We start from the raw sequence: 6316 nt of genomic DNA on the forward strand, positions 1-6316 counted from the left end.
TATTACTCTCACTTCTTTGCGTGTGCATATGGTTGAATCCAAAATTTCAGTAGTATAGCAAATTACCTGATCAACCTAGCCAAAATTAAACGGGCGGGCTGCTAAACTGGCTATCGAAGACGGTCCAACTTGAAATGCACAAACAAGCAGCAAACTTGATAGTCTGCCAAGCTTCCTTGCATGCTAGTTAGCGATAATGTTATATATCTCTTTATGGAAGGCAATGATAAGTAAAGGCTAGGGCTGCAAGTGGGCCAGGTAGGATTGGGATTGGTACAGTCTGAATACATTCTACATTGGAATCTAGTTGAAGAAAAGGACTCAAGCCTAATCCATTGTCAATTCAAATTGGACGGTCTCATGTTTAAGATTTGTTTATTGATACATTAGTTTTTCCAAATCAAATTGGGTTAATACATTGGTTTTTCCAAATCAAATCAGGTTAGAAATAATCCAAACAATGATCATAGAAAACTTGCATATACTGGTTATATAGTCGTATATCAAATATATTATGCAAGGAGAGAAAAATGTGTTGTGCCTTTTTTTATAATATTATTATATTTATAATCTTGTATATTAATGTAATATATAATTGTTTGTTATTAAAGATTCTTATAGAATTATGTGATTTTATACATTGAATCAGATGGTTGTTCTTCTTTTGGTGGGATCTTGACTTCATATCTGTCAGTGAAAAATCCAATATGTGTGGCTTAAATCAAGGATATCCACATTACTGGCCATGATCTGCAACATATTTATTTCTTTGAAACCAAATGTCATATTTCTCGGAGTTGATTGAAGCCTCGATCCGACAGGCGACAGGAAGGAGCGTAGTATGTCCATTACATAATGACCATATCCACAAATATATCTCTAATCAATTACTTCCAGCCAAACAGCCTTTTCTTTTCTTAATAATTGGTGCCATTATATCCATAAAAAAACAGAAATCTGAGTTTTTTCATAGTTATTTTGAGAGTAACTGACTTTTTTCATACTCGTAATTAGCAATAGTTAATTTACAATATGTCAGTCCACCTCCATAATTTTCCTAGTTCAATAACCAAACAAGCCATGCATAGGAGGACTATGATAATCTAGTTGATGTTTTCTTTACAATTTGTATATTTACAACCATGAAAAAATTTAGTATTAATGCTTTCTCATTCCTAGAGTAACGTTGGCCTTGTTACAAACTTCAATTCAGCTTGTCAAATAACCCTCATGGCCCGGCCTATCCCTATGCTTTAGGATGCTGTGCACGTAGTGAATCTGATGTGCCCCAGAAGATGGGAAAATCCAGTACATTTGGGTATGCATGGAGAAGATGATACCACTACACTCTACCTAAAAATCTAGCAATTAGTTATTCTGAAGAAATGCAGGCATGCTAATACTTTATCTACACACATTATTTGATTTTAAGATATATACAAACTGTACACCCTGCATGTAGTCGTAGATAATATTTTCCTAACGTGTAGTTTTAAGTTGAGTAGAAGTAGCATTTATATATAGGTTTTAGAACGAATGCTGAAGTTGATATTCTCCTAACATACAGGTGCTTTAAGTATCAGAAGCTCAGGGCTTAAGACTCGGCCTCTATGACGTCCATTATAATGATATATATACTTAGGGCCAAAAAAAATTTAGGTAAGCTCCTTGCTTAGCTAACTCATGAAGACGTCCAATGGAGTCCGTCTTAATTCTTGCCAGCCATGAGCCATAGGCCTTGGAAAAACAAATGTGCCCTTTAGGATTTTTTTATATTCTTTTTAAATTTTTTTCAATAATCAATGTATGTCTTTGCATTAAATCCACCATTTTTCTCTTTCGATGCATCGCTCGTCATGTGGTAGTCAACCAAAAGACTCCCAAACCCATCACAAGAAAACATGGCCTCGCTCCCCTTTCTTTTTGCAATTTATTGGATGTGTTCAACTAAGTAGCATCAGGTGTTTAAGTTTAGACCTTTTAAATTAGAATTAACTTTATATATTTGCATGATCTACCTGTGAAACCCACTAAGTCTGAGGTCAGTGGACAGTTGTAAGCTATATAGAGCATGTAGCTCTTCTACCTGAAAACGGTTCAAAGAAAAAAAAGAATTTTTTAGAATTTTTTTTCCCTCTAAAGAAAACACTTACACTAGAGAAAGGCCTAATTCTGTCATCCTTCTCTCTCTCTCTCTCTCTCTCTCTCTCTCTCTCTCTCTCTATAAAAAAAAACAACCAATGTTCTAGAAAATGCCATTTGATAGGCATCTGATACTAAAAGCTTTCATAGAAACTATATGTTGTTTGATTTACCATTCTACTTACACCTGTAATTACTGATCCAGACAAGATATACTCATCCAATAGAGTGATGGCATTTTTATGCTTTAGGCTCTGAATTATCTGATTTGGAGTTAAGAAATTAAGTGCATTCAATTGGTTCTTTACCTTCATTTCTAGGAATGAATTGAAGACTTGCTCTCTCAAAATCAAAGACAAGCTTGTTTGTGATAAAATAATGACTTACAAGTCTCTGCTCTTATTATGACTTACAATATAATGATAAAGATCATTCATGGCTGGAAAGTGAAATTTGTGCAGCAATATTGTGTGATACTCTCCTAGCAATGATGTCACAGTTCATTCGTGATGATTTTCTTCTTTTTCTCATGGACACTTCTTTGACACCAGCAAGCTTGAAATGTCGATAATCTAATATACATAATCATGCGAACCAATCTTACAATTGCATCTTATTTTCAAAGATTCTTCCATATCGATGATGTAACACCAGACCGACATGATTAAAGGTTAGTCCCATACCTAAAGAAGGTAATGGATCAGTGATGGCATCTCCAACATCATGCATCAGTCTGACATATGTGCTCAGAATCCCATGCAATTTTGTTTCTTTTGATCAAGATATTGAATTGTGATTCGAACAATTCATTGGGATGTCCTGAAAAGGACGACCGCATTAATCAATTGATACATTCTCAAAACTCCATTAAATGGTTCCCTCTGACTTCAAAGTGCAAATATTCGCTGAGGTACAGGTACAAAATCATTAATAATTGTCTAAACTATTAACTATTACTACCATTGCCATTGATTCTATAAAAGATTATATTTTTTCTGCTGTTATTCTGTGTGCATGTCCAAGTTGAGTGCTACATGAAAAAGGAATTATAATCCATGCTTTACTACATTGTATTACTTTCAAATAATTGAATTAATCTATGCTTTATCATTTATAAAAGGAGTATAAGAAAGAAACTAATGACATTGACATTGCTTTAGACATATTTTTCACCCAAGAATGAGAATATATACGAGTGCCACCAATCATTTCAAAGATATGATGTGAAAATTATACTAGTGTCAGTCAATTTTGGTCAACATCGCTAAGGAGTGAATTCAGTGGGTTATATAACTCAGTTTGTGGTTTATGCTTAATCTTAACCTGAATGAGTGTTAATACAGTAAAATGTATGCATAGACCATTTGAACTAATAGAAATTATTAACCAAAATTTTTTGATATACCTGTGGCTTCTCCTTTCATTGTGAATTATAAAAATTTCTTGTTCTTGATATAAAAAAAAATGTCATTTAGATTGTCATATTGTCATGGCTAATTAACTTATGCTACTACCGTTACTATGGTTATACTAGCCTACTATTGCATTGCGTGGTGACAAATCCCTTCATTAGTTATTTGATTGAATGAGTTGCACTTGTTGATAGAATTTTATTCCCATGGTCGTTTCAGTGATTCATTGGATTTTCTTCAACTTAGACCGGTGTTGCTATCTCTCCCGGGACCGGAATGACTATTCCTGCCCAATGGGTCTACATTCATCCCATCGGTTACTCTTCACTTTTCGGCCATTTTTGTCATTTGATTCACTTTGTAGTTCTAAACCATTGACTTTTTTTTTTAACGAGAATTATCTAAAAGGTTGTACATCATTGACATTGAGCAAGAATGAGTTATTGTTAGAATGTACTGAATGAAATGCTACCATTGCTTGCCCTCAAGAATCTCTTCTATGAAAAATGTTTGGACTATTTTTTATGGAAATATTGTCAACAAAGTTTGCTAGTTGGCTTGGGATTCGACAGTCTCTATTTAATTATAAACCAACTAAAAATTAGCCACTTGCAACTATCAATATATAGTTAATAAAATGGTGTAAAGTTGCAACTGATAATTTCTGTTGCGTAGTCGGTTGACAAGGATATCTACTTCTCCATTTTTTTCATCCCCTTTTCCTTTTGATGTAAGAGGGGAAAGGATATTTGCAACCTTGATATGTGAGAGACGTCTGAACCACCTTGTCCACTAAAAGGAAAAGAAAAGGGGAAAAAAATATTATACCCTTCGAAATTTGTCTTGTTGCTTCCCATCATAAGTCTCGTTCACTGTTTATCTGATATAGTTTTGCAGGTACTCTCCATTATGAGATGGCGGCATGTGCCGCACAAAAAATTAGAATTGTTTCCTAGATTCAGTTGTTATTGCTCAAGGCCACATTAATTGTGATTTAAGCCTCTTTTAATTGAAAGGTATTGGCAATAATTAGAAAGACCGAATTAGAAAAGTCAGTGTATGCGAGAGAGAGAGAAAGAGAGAGAGGGGGAATATGAGCAAGATTAGTAATGTAGCTGAGAATAGGTTTTATACTCTGCGAATCCAGAACGTGTCTCACATGCAGAGACGTGACCTAGACCAATACAAGCAATGGATCCAAATCCACCACTGCACCCTCCAATAACTTCACAAAGATGAATGCATTGCTTTAAGTCATGAAGAAGTCATCACATTTCATCAAATGGGACTCCCCGTAAAAGGATTCCTTGTGGACTTTGGGGCTGTGGAGTTTAATGGTAAAGAGGCAACTCTAGGAATTGAAAGCTAGCATTCGTTACCCGTGAAAGAAAGCAAATAAAAGAGAGAGAGCTCTAGGGATGTGTAGTAAAAGCCTGCAATCCTTTACGAGGAGCACAGCTGTACCCTTGATCATTTGGTGCCTTCCCTATCTTTCCCTTCCACATCATTAATTTTTTTAGTGCCATCACCATTCTGAATGCAGTAAACCGAAAAAGTATATATGTATAGAACATGTCCCATACTCCACGGTCATAAGCACTACCAATCCAATGTCAGTGCAATATAATATTAAAGCCTCTCTTTTACCACCCCTCCCTACCTCCCAACCTTATCTTACACCCAATCAGAAACTGGAGAATAACTTTGGTCTCTTTTGGTTTTCAAAGTCCCCTTTTATAAGGATTAGTGGAACAATAGCGTCCTCTATATACCTCCTTGTATCTCTCTCTATTCTTCTCCATCCTTTCTTTTATCTTTCCTTGTACAAAGTCCACACTGCCTAGTTAGTTATGGATAATATCACAAACAATACTAGCAATAGCAGCTCTTGGGATCTTGAGATGAATATGGGGAACTATTTGCTTTTTGATCATGCTCCCTTTGAATTGGTCCAGCCCATAGACCAACTTCAAGCTCATGTCCCTTCTCCTAGCTTCCCTAGCGACCAAATGGAAATCCAAAGGCAGGCAGGAGGAGGAGAGTATGAAGAGGAAAGGTTGGGAGCGATGAAGGAGATGATGTACAAGATTGCAGCCATGCAGCCGGTGGACATCGATCCCTCGACGATCAAGAAGCCCAGGCGGCGGAATGTTTGGATCAGCGATGACCCGCAGAGCATCGCCGCCCGTCAGCGGAGGGAGAGGATCAGTGAGAGGATCAGGATCCTCCAGCAGCTGGTCCCCGGGGGCACAAAGATGGACACTGCATCGATGCTTGACGAGGCCATTCATTACGTCAAGTTCCTCAAGAGGCAGGTGCAAGAGCTCCAATCCCCGCATATGGCACAAGTTTTCACAGGACAACCGGCCAGCTCCATGGGCTGGCCTGTGAGGCCGGATCCTCATGCCTCATCTTCCTCCTCCTCCTCCTCCATGGGAGCTCCTCCTGGATTAGGGTTTGGTTTCGATGGGACTGCTGACCACCAGATTCACGGAGGTTGTAGAGGTAATTAGCTTAATGGATTAATAATGGTGTACTTCTACCTAAATCTAGTGGATAATTCTATGATATGCTTGTCTATGGGGTTGTAACTATCATGAACTAGTAGAGATGATAAGAGAAACAATGTGTTTGATGTAGTAGTAGAGAGGATATATGTATATACAAATGTTTATTTGATCATCAAATTTTCTTGTCTCCTGTCTTTCGATATATTTAGGGATTTTGTTAATTTTTGTAGATGGGTGACACCACTCGGTGAC

At 36.9% G+C, this 6316-nt stretch overlaps 1 pseudogene; it reads left to right on the forward strand.

Moving 5' to 3' along the window:
• The first annotated feature begins 5404 nt into the window (after positions 1-5404).
• Positions 5405-6316, forward strand: LOC113463163 (transcription factor HEC2 pseudogene; annotated as a pseudogene).

This window comes from Phoenix dactylifera, chromosome 2, assembly GCF_051530095.1.
Source record: "Phoenix dactylifera cultivar Ajwa chromosome 2, Ajwa_hap1_PhDact_Kaust_v1.1, whole genome shotgun sequence".
In the NCBI taxonomy this organism is placed as follows: Eukaryota; Viridiplantae; Streptophyta; class Magnoliopsida; order Arecales; family Arecaceae; genus Phoenix; species Phoenix dactylifera.